Raw genomic sequence first — 17,386 nt, forward strand, 5'->3', positions numbered from 1 at the left:
AATCTGAGGATCATTTCAGGGATGTAGAAATAATTTAATTTAAATCTGTTTCTTCCAAAAATAAAAAAAAATCCAATTCATAATAAAAAACAGACTTTTTTTTTTTACAGATATTAACAGAAATGCACAACAATGAGGCAAAGCTTCGATCCTAAGACGATATTCAAAGTAGTATAAATACTTAAATTTACTCAAAAGTAATCCACATTATCTAAATGTCAGTCTTCACGAAATATGCTTAATCAGCATGACAGTGCAAAAAAAAATATCCTGCTTTGATTACACAATGTTTTAAAGACAGATTTGCTCAGAAATACTTTTTGATCTTGAGCCACAGAGCACAAACTGATAGATATTAATGTTTATTTAAATTTTTGAATCGCTGACTTGCAGATTTTTTACAATAATCTCAGTATTTGTTTTGTTGTCTGATTCCATGTAACAAACTGCAAAAAGTACTAAAGCCTCGTTTATTAATTCATTTCTCCTGAATAAATAAAGACTTACCAGAGTGCGAGTGCAGCAGCAGTTGTGTATCCAGAGAGCGGAGGCTGCGGATGGACTGCAGGCTTTATACTGACGCTGCATGTGGGTGGTGGTGCATGTGGGGAGGTGGTGGTCAGCCGGCCTGTCGCTCAGACCGCTGACCAATCCCGTCCGTCCTCCGCCCCTCACTCCACCGCAGCCCTGCACTGACCAGCACTGACTCCCACAAAACCCTCCGGTGACACCACCTGGGAGGTTTTGTGTGAAGTTGAATCGACTTCTTCGCCCTGAAACTTTCTGACACGCTTGAAGTTGCCACCATGAAATCTGAGATGCTCTTCTAGTCGGAGAGGTCGTGTCCGTTCTGCAGTTGATCGACTTTCACTTCTCATGTGAGGCTGCGTGAGTCGGACTCAAACGGCAGTCAGTTTTGTCGTGTTGATGTAAAGTACAGGAGAGACTGTTGTTCTGGTTATAAGAAACCAGTGGTGACGGTCGGTAGGAAACAGGAAGCGAACAACAGTCTGTTTTATAACACAGAAGACATGAAAACTAAACTCAAATTGAATCCTATTAAACACTAAAACCTCAAAACGTATATATCTATACAGTATATATATATTTTGCACTGGTATAAATTAACAGTATAAAACAGCCGACAACGATGATCCCGGTGAAATATATTTACTAAAGTCATTTAGATTAAAAGAGATGACCAGACAAAGAGCAGAACGTCTCTGCTCATCACGGCTCATATGCTATCCATCCTCTCCTCCCTTTGATCCGGGTTTTTTCCTGTCTTTGCTGTGCTCGGGCATCTGCTGGGCGACAAAGGCTCGTTTCAGAGGAAGCGTCTGGCCGTGCATGTTAATGAAGACGCTCTTTTCAACGCTGGAGTTGGCCAGACGTGCGCCCTCTGCATCCCGAACAGATCCCACAAACACCACGTCTGCTGAGGCAGAAGGTGACGCGTCCCGCTGCCAACGTTTCACCCCCAAACGCCGTAAACAAACATTTCAGGGGCTAAATATACACAAAATTAATTCGTTTGTTAAATGTGTCTAAATGTGCAGCACCCTATAAAACCTCTAACTACTGTGTAATTTGGCTCAAGGTCTCGACAAAGAAAATAATACAAAAAAGTTTGTATCAGACTTTACTGCCAAATAAAGTTTAAAAAAGATGCAGAATTCATAAATGAAAGCAGCAGAATAAATGATTTAAGACCCTTCAGATCACTCTTTCCATTTATTCTTTGAATAACTGTTAGATGAAACTGTAAATGTAAAATAGTTGTATTTTTTTCCTTTTTCTTTCAAGATATGTGTGACTTAGCATTAACATTCAGACTATTAGGAAAAATTAAATGAACCCAAATTTTGGGTGCCAATAATCTCCACAATGTGCTGAATTCCCCGGATGACTTCCTCCAGCGCCCGCTCTGACCTCTGACCTAACTCCTCTCTTTGTATTTTCAGCGTCGGAGAACAGAGCCATTTATTACATGATAAACTGTGTCTTTGTTTGGAGATAAATTCACTCCTCACGCAGACAAACTGTTTCATTGTCTGCTTTCGAACACTGAAAGTCTGTCCAGAGAAACACAACCAGAGATGCTGCTTGGAAAGTGGAGTCACACGTTTCTGTCTGATTTTCCCGGTCAGAGTCAGACCTCTTTTTTTTTTTTTTCTACTGTGTAAAATATGTCAGCAGCATCAAGTCATAATTTTGACTCTTATAGGTTTGATTCAACAAGTTTGACTTAGAAATCATTTAACATTTTTTTATCGAATACAGTTTTTTTCTTAAGTCAAAATGTTGACTACTGTAATTATAATTGATGTACTCATTATTTTAATGTAGTATCTCTTATAACTAGATGTTAATCTGTAAGTGGAAGATTTTCATATTTGTTTATGTGATCTTACATTTTTAAACCCCTGGACACATGAAGGAACTCATTAAACGACAAGAAAACACCTTCAGCTGTTTAAATGTGTCCTTGTGATGATGTAGACATGAAGAGCAGGTTACAACCTGACACGCACTTGTTTACCTTCGCCATATTTCAAGATCACTCTCTACTTTTCCCCTGTCGTGCCTCTTTTAGCATTTTTTCTCCCGGGAGATGGGCGTCCTCAAACAGCCGAGGCGTCCTCAGAGCCAGCCGGACTCCTTGAGCCGAGCCGTCTCCGTGGCAACCAGTCGGTCAGCACCTCCTGCTGGGATGGAAAAAGGTTCTCCACCAGGCCTCTGAGTCACCGCCTGGCAGTCGACCACAGCCTGGGATTAACACCGAGGTTACTGCTGCTCTGAACTTTGCTTATTTTTATTGTTTAATTTGTTTGTTTGTTTCCAGGGTCAAACTCTGCCAACATGCTGTGACCTCTGACCTCTTCAGTATTCAACTGCCAAATCCCTTTGAGAGGAAAGTACAAATCTAAATGTTTGAAAAGTAAAATAAGTCATTGTGATAATTCGCCACTGGAGGGCAGCAGTGTGTGGTGCACAAACCTCAAAATTCCCAGCAGGGATGAGTCAATAATCCACACATGATGGAACTATAAGGCCTCATTATGAACCAAAACACCAAGAAATCACCTGACTTTTGTCTCTATAAGATCTTTTTGGATGTGTTCAGGGTCATTTGCCTCATTTGTGGTTATTTTGCGCCTCTTAAAGGTTTGTTTGTGCCACTTTGTGGTCGTTTCCCATATTTTTGGATTTGTTTTGCACCTTTCTAGAGTTGTTGTGTTTTGCATCCCTGGGTTAATCACTCTATTTCATTTATGTGGTTGTTTTGTGCCTTTCAGGGGTCATATTGTACCATTTTGGGATCATTCTGCTCCTCTTTGGGGTGGTTTAGCATTTCTCTGAGGTTATTTCTATCTTTTGTGTTGTCTTGTATATTTTGTGGAGGTTTTGTGATTGGTGGGAGTCACTTTACATCTTTTTGTGGTCATTTTCCATCTTCTTGGGTTCATTTCCAATGGTTGTGGTCATTCTGTGTTCGTTTTGGGTTTGCATCCTTTTGTGAAAGAGAAAAACAGACATTGACGTTTATTTGAATGAAACTACACAGAGCAGTTCACACACACTTGTCCATTGCAAGCCTTTGCAGCTCCTCTGGGAAAAGTATCGTTCTCATCCTCGTCCTGGCTGTCGTCTTGGCGATGCCCGCTGGTGTCACGATCACAGCGTAATCTGGACAGATCCTCAATCTGGGGGTTCAACCAAATCCTATCTGGCTCATGTTCACACTGCAGCATACAAACCTTCACAAGCGCAGAGGAGGGAGGACGGAGTTTTCTGAGGGTTCAGGGCTGCTCGGAGTGTAACTCTGCAGGGTATTACACTGAGTTATGACTGCAATCAAGCCACTCCGGTGATTTGTGAAGGTTGCCAGGAGCTCAGAGGAGACCGTTTCTGTCTTCCTGTCTTCTCCTGTATGTCCAACACACTCTCGCTGCAAAATAACATCCATCTGAACGACAGTGGGTGTCAGATTCACCCTTCAAATCTGATTTGAAAAATTCTGTCAATTGAAGAGAGATGAGTTCACCTGTTCCCAGAGAGGTTTCTTTGGTTTCAAGTCCTTTAAAGAAAGAAATGTCAGTCTCTTGTAAGGGTTATGTGTCGTACATTTTTCTTTTGTAGTCCTTTTGTACTCATTAAATGACATTTTTCTCTTGCAGTTGACTTCATTTAATCCTGAAGGCTGAAAATCCAAAATCAGACAAAGAGACAAAGACTGTCTGGGGCCAAGTAAGTAATAATAAAGTGCCCTAATATCCTCTCATACATAACTTTCTTAGCAATGATATCTTGCTAATGGATAAAAGCTTCTTCTTCTCCTTTTTTTTTAAGTGGTTGATAGATGTGGGCAGTGCTTTGTTGTAACAGCACCAAGGTTTCTCACTGATTTCCTGGGAAAGCTGCTTGGTTGTACTAAAATCTGAAAACCAGCAGAGATCCATTTAAACCTGAAAGGCATCTGATCATCAGACAGATACCTGCTTCATGACAAACACCTCGGGCTGACTGAAGCTCTGCTTTTTGAACCTGCGCCCTCTCCGTCTCCATGGCGACCTCGAACGTGCCAGCGTGGCGGGCCGCAGCTGCAGAGTGGCCATCTCATGTCGCATCTCCCTCTCCCTAATCCCGTAATCCTCTCTTGCCTCCACTCTCACCCCCCCGATCGGATTAAAGGCTCGTAGATCAGAGCGCTGTATCCTCAACACACACACACACACGCACGCACACGCACGCACACACACACACTTACCTGATGGCCTATATATATCAACTTCCTCCTCCCAGATTGGGATAATTGAAGACGAGAATAATAAACAGGGTTACAGGGGGAATGCAGCCGACTGTGGACCGAATAAAGGTCAGAGATGAATCTCTGCAAGCTTCAAAATAATTTATTGACTTATATTTAAATAAGAGTCCAAAAATGACAATGAATTAAAAAAAATCTTACTTTGATATCATGTTTTAAAGGGACAGTTCACAGAAATCAGTCATTAACTGTCATACTGTAATTTCTTTTTTCAGATGCCTACTGTTGGTATAAGGGCAAAAATAATTTGTATAAAAGTAAAAGCGTTTGATACCCGTGATAGATCGGTCACGGCACGACTCGTTAAGCTTCGGCAGCTTAACAGTTTCATACGTGCTGCACTGAAACATGAAATTGTTTCCTCAACTACTTCTTCTGATTATTTATACTTTACACTATAATGCATGACCAGAGAAGTAAAATGTTCGCCATCACTCTCTGAGCAGCGCGTGGAAGACATCCCCAAACTCAAACTAAGGACCACTCGGTGTTGCCGTGTCAGACACATTTCTTTTCCACACACTTTAAAAGACTTTAAGGTTGAATAAATGTCTGCACTGATGGAGGAGATTAGTTTAAAAGCACCAGGCTGTTTGTGAGGGTCATTAGAGCCACTTTTAGCCTGTTAGTCGGTTGATTAAGTGAATCAGATCACAGCTGGTGGAGGTTCAGCCGCGAGGAAGCACCATGTTTGGACAAAAGCTCCTCCTTCGTAATCAGACAGAAGCTCTGGGCACGATTAATCCGTCTCCATCCCAGACGAGCGTCTCAGACCTGAGACGTGTCACAGAGGCAGACGTTGTCTACAGAAAAATTTGACAACAACCGATAAAGACTAGAGTTCGATGTGTTGTAGATTTGGTCTGAGCCCTTCAGTTTCTGTTTAAACTTTGTTTTACACATTAAAATAAGGAGACAGAATGAGTCAGGAGGTTTCTGCTCCGGGACACAATAACATTTATAGAAGTTTGCATACTGTGGTGCATTCAGGGCCCGCCCGATACTACTGGGATTAAAATGGATGCAGCATTATTGTGCTTCATTTCTTCTGCTTCAGATTTGGTAGAGTCACAGTAGAGACTTTTCACAACAGGCTGAATAAGGTCAGTGTGTCTGACTTATTGTTAGAAGGGTTTATTTTCTCTTTTTGCACATCAGTTGGAGATAAAGGAAAGTTAGTTGTTGCTGGTGGAGACACAGATTTATTGTGTCAAAGTTCTCGCTATTTCTGACTGACTTTTGTGATATTAAAGATAGTTGGATAAATCACTAATCTCCGATCAGAAAAACACGTGAATATTTGAGTTCACTGTATTTTAGGAGGATGGATCTGACACACCTGGACGTTGGAGCCAAGACGTTCCCGCCACCCGTAAAGTAAAACCTGAAGTGCCTGCACCAGGGGAGGACATCGACTGGGTGATGCAGACGGCTGTGCTGCAGCTACAGGTGAGTCCAACCTGTCTCTCTCCTGATCAGAGACAACCACACGGCAGATTTACGTTTTCAAAATGTCCAAGAGGGCCAATGTTTCATTCTGTAAAAATGTACTTACTGACTGACTTCCTAAACCAACAGCTGAACAAGGTGATATTCAAGCAGCCTCAACAGGAACATCATTCTAATAAATATAAATCCAAACTTTTAACAATCATTCACCGTGTTGTTTCAGTATGTCTGCCAGTCATTAAATTAAAAGAAAGAGTCGGTGACGATATCCCAGCATGACGGCGAGCACACGGAGCTAATCTGTCCACTGAAACCTCCCCCGCGCTCAGAGAAACAGCTCCTGACCACCACAACAACATATGGCGAACACTAAGCTGCCGTCAGGTCGCAGCAGCAGAGCGCCGCTGGCTCGTCGCTGCGCCGACTTCTTGGCAGCCGTCACCGGGGATTACCGACGAGCTACGATTTCTAACTTTGTACAACCTCTGACACAATGTAAAGAAATAATCCCGATTGTGAAAGGATCAAAGTTTTTCGGTCCACACTTTCAAACAGGAAATATGTTTTCAGCAGTTTAAGATCAAAGCCACAGTGATCAAACTGGCTAAAGATAAGTTCTTCAGCGTGTTCAGAATAACTAATGCGGAGCCTAAAATGTCGTTAAAGTTGCAGCAACTCTCTCTGTTTTCAACAACACTGCATATTTAGATGAAACTGAAACAGCAACAAACACTTGTTTCCATTTTTGACTGATCTCTCTGTTTTCTGACCAATTTATTATGCCTTCAAAGATATTCACACAAGATCCCCAGTTTGGTTTCAGAGTCGCGGTTCGGGATGTTTTCAGGGAGCAGATACGCTGCAGGTCGTGGATGCAGGAAGGCCGATTAAAACGTGAAGTGCAGGATTCAGAACAATCCCAGAGTCTGCAGCTTTAAACGCTGACCCTGACAGCACGTTACCGCTGATGAAGACTCCCGGAGGAACCGAGGCTCGAGAGTTTTTGTTCCATGAGGACGTTGGCGTAAGCAGACTTCTGACAGTGAATGTTTGGATCACAGGAAGTGCTGAACAGATGGTCCGGTCCCGAACGATCGGAAGATGAAACCAAGCAAACAGTGTGAAAATAACCTGAGTAATGGGTAGTTGTCTTCAGAGTGATTGCAGGATATTGTCTATGATGTCAACATGTAACAGAGGATGTTCAGACTGAAGTCTCTTGTTAAACACTTCATGTCATTCGGGAGTAGATTTCCTCTGTGGATTCTCATCTCACTCAGGCTGACGGCAGAAGCAGCGTGACTGACAGGAGGGTTAATCAAGTTGTTTTTAATCTGGTGGAGAAGCTCCCCTCCTATTATCATAATGAGCTCTCTCCTTTCTGTTTCATCTCCTTACCGCAGCAGCTGTTTGAGCAGCGAGGGATGGAGGGCACTTCCTGTCGCTGAAAGGTCGCCGGGTTTCTGTCCGGGCAAACGCCCTTGAGCGGTTCCTGAAACGCTTCCTGTCCTCAGGAGTCGATGCAGAAAAGAGTTTCAGGTAAACTGTGCAGCTGCCTGCTAATTTAACTTTTATTTCGGCCTTAAATCGATTCATTCAGGTTCGTTCAGCTGGAAGCTCAAACACGCAAGAGGAGTTACAACCTCCCAAACGTGTTTTTAAAAGGAGGCAGACTTTAATAAAGAAGGGAAATATTCATGTAAACAGGAAGCTGTCAGCAATATGACACATTTAGGCGAGCAGGTTCAGCCTCGAACTGACAAATCAAGCTTTTTCAAAATTGGTTTTGCTCCTGCTTTCATGCACCTTTTCAGATAAACTAGGATTCAAACCCACAACCTCCCACAGTCTGAGCTCCATCATCACCTCACATCATTAAATCTGGTCTCTGTGTCCAAACATGTCCATAAATCAGCCGCCCTGCTCGTTCTGTCTGGAGGTGAAGCAGCCGTTTAACCTTTTTTATTGAGCTTCTGACGCGTTTCCATGCTTCACCGGCTCAAACAGGATTTATACCACTCCAAACTTCCCACCATGTCGAACACACAAACCCACTCTTCCCCTGATTGAATTAAAGCCGAGTTCCGGTGGTTACATTGAGAGTGACCGGCCTCTTGAAGTGGATGTCTTGCTTCCTCGGCAGCTTCATCAATCACGGCTGATAATTATGATCGATGGAGGAGGAGCTCGGGCAAATGAAGGCCGAAAAATATTTAGGCGGGCGCGGCGGGGAGGAGGTGTAAGATTAATGGTGATAAAAGTGACTGAGCGCGGGTGAAGGTGCACCGTGTTGCATTTTAACACCAATGAATCTTCTGCACATTAACACAGAGATGATGGTGTGAGCGCAGTACACAGACGAGCAGCCCGTCATTAAAAGGTGCTACTTCAGTCTTTATTTGTATATTTTCTCCTTTTTGGATCATTTGATGTTTCACGTTTTATAGAGTAAAAGTAATGAACCCAATCAAAAGATTATTAAATATACAAATAATGTAAAATCAATTAGACCAAAAGGAAAAAGAAAAACTTTGACATTTAAAAGTACCAGTGGCGGCACCTGCAGTAAGTAACTGCAATTTAAAGCTAATAAAAAAATGGAAATGAATAGATGGACGACTGAAATTCAGTTTATAAAGTTTTAATTAAAGTTCAGTTAACTGGTATTTTTAAGGCAGCAGAGGAACTGTGGAGTGTTTTATTCTCTTCTCTGCCCCTGCTGCTGTTGCCGTGCGCCGTTTTACAGTCATGCTGCTGAAGTCGACTCTGCTCCGGTGTTAAACTCTCGCTGCTGAGTTCCCGACTGACTGCTTTCAAAGCGGACAGGTGAGATGAAAAAGAATGAAGTATTTAGCAGTTTAAACAGTGAAGCATATTTACTGAACTTTCAACGATGCCTGAGTTCCAGTAACCCAGACGTTACAATCATTCAGGTTAATAACTGCGTGGTAATGAACATTAATTATGGATTACTCTTAAGTTAGTGGTCAGTTCATTTATCTCCGCTTCTTCCCGACCCTTTTAAAACTCCCAGTACGATCCGGTCGGACAGCTCAGGTTGCCAGGGGAAACCTGTGGACAGAAGGGGTTGTGGGTAATTGGTGTTGAAGTGGAGTGGGCGCCGGCGAGGGTTTAGAGATAATGATTTTACAATGGAGGCCTGACCGAGAGGAGACGGGAGAGGGTCCGGCTCTATAGTGCTGAATTACATTACCCAGCCCGGCTCTCGGCATCTATGTCTATATTGATCGATCGCAGGGTGAAGCTCCAGATGAGATTCAACTCCAGCTCTGAAGTATCTATCTGTCTTTGCACTGAAGTAGTCACCTCAGGAGCACGCAGTCAAAGACAAATTTCACCTTTAAAGACACATTTGATCCATGCTTTTCTTTCTGCAAACACCTTTCTGTCACATCTTCAGCCTCAATTCTTCACATAAAACGTTATAAATCAATTTAAAGCCGCATTCAGCAGCTGTTTGAGGAAAGTTTTCTCACATACATCAACTTAAGGATGTAGAAAACCAAGTCGAACATATATTTCATCTTTAAAATGAGCTGCAAGCAGAACTTTATGTATGTTTGGGAGCGTTTGATTTCATTCATGAATCTCAGGCTGCACAGAGAAACATTTAGGTCAACCAAAGGTGGTGATTTGCAGATTATTAAACCGAAATATCACAAGTTAACAACATTAGCTAGCTTCTTGGCGAGCTCACGCTGTTGCCTGCAAAAGCAAAACTTTGACATTTTGGGAAATAAATACACTTGCAGCTTTAAATTTATTGATTAAAGGAGAATCTGAAGCTTCACTCTGATGCAGAAACCTTAATAAATGCTCAAAAACACATTTTTTTTTACAGCCATTTATGAGGTTGTTCTCTCTATTGTCAGAGAACTGATGATCTGACTGCTTCAATAACACTTTTCCAAACCAGACATCCATTTATGTGTGGGAGAAAAACATGGTGACCCTCTGTTGATCGTCCTGCATCAACACCGAGTGTCCTTGAGAGAAATCCCCTCCTGCTCGCTCTCTTTGCTAGCGGCACAGCAGAAGATATCAAATGTGGTTGATGCAGAGGATGCAGGCGGCGAGGTGGTAATCATTTCGAAACCAGGGATTTGGGGATTTATGGATTGAAAGGCCGCCCTTCTGAGTAGCATCGTTTGATTTCTCTGTATTTCAAATAGCACATGGAGGTCTCAGTTTATAGTTGGATCAGGAGCACCAAAAAAAATACATGATATTAATAAAGGGGATGGATGTTCTTTTTTTTTTTTTTTTCTGAAACTGGCCATTGTCCAAACTGCAAAATGGATTCTTGAGATGATTTATGATTTGCTTCAATGCAGATGTACCATCAGGAATTAACAGTAAATCCTAAAAATGCTGCCTAAGGACAGTAGAAGCTGCACATTTCAGGTGCAGGCGAAGATACAGCCCTCTAATCTGTGGCCTTTACCCGCCGCTACGACCGAGGTACTGATGAATAAGTAATTTCATTGTGAACAGGTTGTGCAGCCCCAAGTGTGTAGTTGTCGTAAACGGACAGATGGAGGCGAGAGGAGGAGAAATGGACCGGGGAGAAGAGAGGACGAGCAAAAACAATAAAAGAAAGAAGACTGGGGAGGAAACGTCTTATTGTGGTACTTTAATAGTGGATTTATTTGCATTTTTTTTGTGCATTCTCAGCCCATAGATTACAACAGCTCAGCTCTTCTGGGAACAGAACAAATCCTCCTTCAACCGAAGCTTTCCAGCCTTTTCTTTCTTTTATATTTTAAGCTCTTACTCACCACATTTTTCAGGAATTCCCGTCTTTGCATTCATGCAGCATCTGAAATAAACCAAATTCCTGGTGTTCCTTCCCAGAACCAAACCTGGTTGACAAGCGAATGCTCGGTCATTCTGATGCAAAGCGGGCTGCGCTGATAGCGAGGCGCCTTGATAAAACGGTGAATAGAGGACTCCTTTTCACATCCCACAGTTCCCATTCAGCCCCGATGAATAGACGCGTCAAATCCAGTCTGGGCCTCCAATAAGAGCTGAACTACGGGGCAGCAACGGCTGCTGCGAACGAGTCGCATCCAACACAAAACGTTTCACCGCTTTATCCCGGCTCTCTGCGTGGAGGTGTTTCCCCTCGGAAAAACACTTCAAGCTTCAATCTTTGTCTTTAAGAGTGTTTGAATTTGCTTCGTACAAACTGCTCTGCTCGAGATAGTATATTTATATGGATTAGAAATGAACCATCTGCTGACCTCATCACTGCTTCTCTGATGTCACATCTGTGACCTCCACCTCATGCTGGAAGAGTTTGAAGTCGTTTGGAAAGTGGAGTTCAAGTTCAGGGTTGTTGAATTGATTTCCTTGAAATTGAGTGGAAATATTCGTGATCTTTGGAGAATAAAGTCTTGTGATCTGCCGACATTTCCTGTTGCATCACCTGCAGATTAAAGCACTCACTTAAACTGAAAAAATATTCTGATATTATTCATTCGCTCTTTGATCTCCTTGAGCGTGAGTTGAAATGACTTTGATGGTCCCTGTTGTCTTCAGCGCCGCCGTCATTCACAGCCAGAGTCTGGAATCGTCTAATCTGACACGTTTTTAACATTGTGTTGTTTGTAGTAGACGGTTTAACTTCCAGAAAAAGAAGTCAGAGGTTGAAAGTTTGATGTTTGACAAGATAAATCTTAACTGGAGGTTCATTACTAGGACAGGGTTTCAAATTAAGACAGAAAAGAGGAGCAGACAAGAAAACAGTGTCTGTTTTTAAAAGATCCATTAAAAACCATGTGAATTGATGACAAATCTGTTTTGGAGTAAACATGCAAACAAACCAATAAACAAAGACCTGAATAATTCATTGTGCAGAAAATGTCTCCGATTCAGTCGGATTAGTGTGTTTCATCTCGAGGAATAACTGAAAACTTGCGTGTGTTTGATTTAGCTGCAGAAATCGGTGTCTGAGGTGACTCCGCCCCGCTGAACGGCCATCAGCGCCCCCGCATTGATCTCCTGTCACTTCATAACTGGCCTTACAGATGTCCATCGTGTCCCCCTCAGCCCCTGACAGAGCTTGAGGCGGTCAGATAAATCTCAGCGCTTTCACGTCTGTGAAGCCGCCGCCGCCGCATTCATCACGCACTCTGTGTTCGAACAAAGAGGAACAGAGATGCTTTTTACAATCCTGCAGCTTTTGGGATGTGACTGAACTGTGAAATCTGACACAAACGCAGGAGCTGAATAAGATAAGAGCTCATGAATGAGCAGCACCTTGATACCGGTTCATATCTCAAGAGGCTTTACTCAGCGATGCATCCAGATACATAGAAAACTCTGTGTGCAGGTGATGGAGAGAGATGCGAGAGGCTGATCTGATTTTTATGAGATTAATCAGGACAATGATTTTTAATTAGGTTGCTCTTTCTCTGCCTCTCCAGCTGTTGGTCTAATTAGCTGTCCGGATGGAGACTTGTGGGTGCAGCCTTTAAAAGCTCCCTCAGGCATGACTGAAAGGGGAGCAGAGAGGCAACACGTGGACGCTTATCGTTTCCACTCGTCCTCTCTGTATGGAGACGGCGCTGACGGTCCACTTTTCGCAGCTCTCTCTGTCAGAGATGATCAAAGTCCTGCTTTCCTTCTGCTTCACATTCAGACTGATGACGGAGCTTGATGTTATCTTCTGTGCGTCACGGTGGATTTAGTGGTTATCAGAAGTGCAAACTGTCAGTTAAAAGGAGAATAAACAACAGAAGCACTTCTGACTGGAGCTCAGCATCACTGTGCAGCTCTGCTTGTTTGATTCATTCAGATTCGGACTTTATGCTCCTCAGCATTAGGGTCCAGAGTAGAAACTTTTTGAAGTGTCCCAGATCACCAAACTAAAGTCAGAGACAGTGAAAATAATCATATTTTGCATTCTTTTCTAGTTTAATACAGTTTCATGATTTTTTTTTATCTCCTAGTTATACTTTCAATCTCACCATTTTGATGTTTTATCTATCTTTTTTATCCTATAATGATATTATTTGTCTGATCATTTTGGCTTTTTATCTCATAATTTAACTTTTTATATTGAAATTAGACTTTTTATCTCAATATATTGTCTATCTGTCTCATAATTTTTACTTTTAATCTCACAATTTTCACTTTTTTTTTATCTCATAGTTGAACTTTTTCAGATAGAAACACCGGTAGAGGAACTGCGGTCCTCTAAAGGTTGCTGTTCCTGGGAAAAGTTCCTGCAGTGGGAGCGTAAGTAATAACAAAGACAAGTCGTCAGCTCCACAAAACTTCCATCTGTCCTGATGTTTAAGTGCCAGTGACATTAAATGTAAGACTGCATTAGTGATCCGGGCTGAGTGAACAAACCACTTGTATTCTCCCACACAGCCCTTTTAGGCTCCTTTTAAACAGTGTGATTCAAAGAGGAACAACCTTCATCTTCCTCTGGGGCTCTTTGTTCACTCTGATGTTGAAGGTTGTCTTTTTTTTCTTCTCTCACAGCATCCCCTTTTTAAAAGAAAAGACAGAAAAATAAATCAATTTTTTTTTTTATCAGTGGTGTCACCAGACCTCAGCAGCCGCAGAGGGATCTCAGCTCTCTGGCAGCTTTTAATCACCAAATGAACTGCGGCTCATTAACAGAAGACCGTCCTGCTGCACGAGCCATTAACCCTTCAGCTTTATTTATAGAGGCACGCTCAGGCACGTTTATACTTTTTATTTGAAGCTTTAATGCTCCGTTTAAGGAGATAATATCCAGGTTTATTTTCGGTATCGATAGTGGAAACGTGTCGTAACCACAGCAGTAAAATTTCAGTTTTTAGTCGCCCTTTATTGGGTGGAAGAATAATGGCAGCGGCACTGATGTTTCTTGTTCTTGTGAATTGAGGTAAATCTGGAGTGAGTTAATATTAAGAGGAGCAGGGAAGAGCGTTAGTATTTGTTTAAAGGAACTGTGTCAGTCATGTAATACTAGGTTTTAGAGTCTGCCATGAGCTGTTGATGAAAGCCCATTTCTGCTATTTCACAGAAGAAAACAAAGTCATGCTGGTGGAAATTAGAATTTCTTTTTGGAGGTTATATCTTAGAATTCATGTCAGAATAGTTTTGATTTATCTCACATTTTGAAGTTTATTTTTTACATGCTTCAATATGCAGAAAGCAAAGTAGAGACTCACCTGTTGTGTACCGATTAGGTCACATTCAGTTACTCACTCAATAATAATAAGAAGAAAAGGCCTAATTATACACATGCAGTGTGCATGGTATGCGTGTGTTGGTCCCGCCCCTCCTCGTGACGTCAGCCACTCCCTTCCAGCCGAGCCTCGCCTTCAGTCCTCCGGCAGACCGGAGCAGAGACGGACGGAGTCCGCCGCACCTTCTCATTTGTTAACGTTAAAAACTTATCTGACCGGAAACAAGCGCTTCTTTTGTGTTTCCACAGCCTTTTCCTCCATTTTTCTTTGTGATTTTTTTTTTTTTTTTTTTTTAGACAAATGACGCGTGAAAAAACGAGAAGAAGAAGAAGTGTCGCGGGGCTCTCCATCAGCTCACCTCTCACTTCGCACGTTCCCCGAGCGCTCCAGTCGCAGGAGGTCAGTTCGCATTACAACCAAATGTAGATTTCACTACTTCTGCTTCTGTTTGAAACAATGCATTCCCACAGCTTCGTTGTCCACGTAGGAGAACAGTGTGTAGGGATGAATTCGGCTTTACGCACATGAGAATTCTCCTTAATGTTCCTGTGATATACCCATACATATCCATCTCTGCTGCTCTATGAGGACTCTTTACGGTGTTATTATGCGTCTTTACTGCTTTGCTTAGACTTTTTTTTTTACCAATATTGATTGTACATAATGACTTTGTAAAGAGTTTTATGAATATTTAATAGGTTCTTTGGCCCAAGATGGTTTATTTTTGTGCTTAACAGTGTTCTTTTTAGGATTTATTGTTCTTTAGTTCTATGATATTGTTATAATATTCCTAAAGTATTCTTCTAATATTTGTAATCGGCTTAAATTTAAACACTGGCCATCGTTCCCACTTTGCTTTAATTATAGAATATACACATGGACATTGAAGCGGAGGTTGCAGAGGGAGGTTCAGCAGCAGATGGAGGAAAATGACTGGAAATGATAAGCTGACAATTAGCGCGTATTGTGACGCGTGCGCGCGCACCCTCGTCTCCAGCGCCTCCTTAGCCGTGCCAATAAGGTCATCTGATAAGCTGAAAATCCTCTCCTCCCTATCTCTCTCTCTTTCTCTTGGCCTCAAGCTTTCAGAGGAGAGTTTGTTCTTTTTATCCTCTTTTTTTCCTCCTCCCTTTTTCCCCTCCTCTTCCTTATGGTCCACTTTTTTTCAACTCTTCAGCTGCATTTTCCCTTATCTTTTGTCATGGATTCTCCTCATCTTCCTCAGCAGCTTTTCTGTATCCTTGCCTTTTTCTTTTTGTAACTCCACTTCATCTTCACACTCTCCCTCCTTCTCCTCCACCTCCTTACTCAACAACTCTGCTCTTCTGTTTCCTCTTTCTCTCCCTCCCTCCCTCATTTATTGTCTCCTCTTCCCACCTCTCTAAAACAGATGTGACTCCTGAATGAATGCATACCTGTGGCTAACATCTGCCATATCAGCCAGTCCAAACCAAATCTGACATAAAACCTCCATCAAACTCACAGAGAGGCAGCTTATGTTTGGAAATGAGTGAAAATGGTGATAAATCATGATAAAAACACGACATACTGTATCTTTAAAGCCTGCAGGCGGCTTTTCATGTCAGCGACTGAAAGAAACAGGAGCCTTAAAAGGGCTTCATCTTCAAAGTCAGTTTGGAAAATCATCAAACTGAATTTTTGCCTTTTAACAAAAACCTCTTTCGATTTGAGCAAAAATCCTGTAAAAATAATCCTACGTTAATTTTCTAAAGCTGAATAAAAGCACATACTGTTCTATCAGTTGGCAATACAGTGTGATTTAGCTGCTTTTACATTTTCCCTGAATTTATTACATGAATAACTCTTTCCAGCCCGTGTTCAGCGCATCTTTCATGTTAATGTTTTATGAAGTGATACTTGGCTGTAGTTTGAAACGTAATGGGGAAAATGAAACTTTGCGCTGGCCGTAGGTTGACCTGTTGATGTGTGCAAAATGCCACATGTTCTTCTTCTTCTTCTTCTTCCTCCTCCTCCTCTTCCTCTGGAACCTGCTGCAGAATCTCCTTCACCGTGGAGGTGGAAGTGACACTAAAACTAAGCACTTAACAGGTTCATTTACCTGGAAATTCATCCTGAGAGGAGAAAGTGGCGATTGTAAAATTTTATGGATGAATTTCCCCAGCGATGAACGGTGACATACGGGGCAGAGTGCCGCCGTAGACTAATGTATTTGACCACATGCCAAGTGGAAAGTTTTTTTATTGATTACTTTTTTTTTTCCTGCAGGTCAGATATGAGCAGGTCTGCAGAGTGCTGGTTTTGAATGAGCTAATTTGTTTATTTTTCCACTGATTACTTCACGTATCCGTGCATGTAAATGTTAATTTCAGGCGGCTCATCTCTGTGTTTCCTTTCAGTTCGACTGGAAACAAATTTCTGTAAGGATTCGTGTATAAATCAGTTTTTTTGGACAGCTGCCGGAAGCTCCAGCTGTTGAGTGCAACTCCTCGTTTCCCTAAATCTCTACAACGAAGGTGAAGAGTGTGAAGTTCGCCTGACAGACACAAGAATTATCTTTTGACCCCAAATACATTAAACTGTGCCCAGTGCTCTCTCTGCTAGAAATGATCTACGGTGGTCCGCAGAGGACAATCGTAACGATTACTCAACAGGAATAAAAGGTGAATTAGATCATTAGAGGTGACCATTGTGTTTGGAAGTATGTGGGTAAACTTTCAAGGACATCTTTCCCCCGAGCTCCTGTTGATTTCTGCTGTTTCACCTCAGCAGGTGTAAACACAGCTCCTCCTGGTGCATGCTGGGAGCAGAGCTGCACCGCTGCTGGTCTGTTAGTCACCTGAGTCAACTGGAACCGATGCGTTTCTGTCACTCAGGTCAGCCCTGAATTAAACAGACGAGCGGGCCGATTGTTTTA

At 42.2% G+C, this 17,386-nt stretch overlaps 1 protein-coding gene across 5 annotated transcripts in view; it reads left to right on the forward strand.

Annotated features, from left to right (window-relative positions):
* The window catches only part of LOC138634919 (SH3 domain-binding protein 4-A-like), a 34,120-nt gene that overhangs the window by 97 nt on the left and 16,637 nt on the right, over positions 1-17,386 (forward strand). Inside the window, exons 1-8 of one of the 5 annotated variants that reach the window (XM_069722132.1) lie at positions 10-2,145; positions 2,597-2,786; positions 4,182-4,251; positions 6,152-6,280; positions 7,093-7,304; positions 7,684-7,819; positions 13,457-13,543; positions 14,787-14,889. The gene's annotated coding sequence lies outside the window, so the exon portion shown is untranslated. Of the gene's footprint in view, positions 1-9; positions 2,146-2,596; positions 2,787-4,181; positions 4,252-6,151; positions 6,281-7,092; positions 7,305-7,683; positions 7,820-13,456; positions 13,544-14,786; positions 14,890-17,324; positions 17,346-17,386 lie in introns of those variants that run through there. The other 4 variants (XM_069722134.1, XM_069722133.1, XM_069722135.1 and 1 more) reach the window with 4 other exon arrangements.

The sequence above is a fragment of the Brachyistius frenatus genome, unplaced genomic scaffold (genome assembly GCF_029030835.1).
Source record: "Brachyistius frenatus isolate BFR_SWC_R1_liver_20210118 unplaced genomic scaffold, ASM2903083v1 Contig_282, whole genome shotgun sequence".
NCBI classification, from domain to species: Eukaryota; Metazoa; Chordata; class Actinopteri; family Embiotocidae; genus Brachyistius; species Brachyistius frenatus.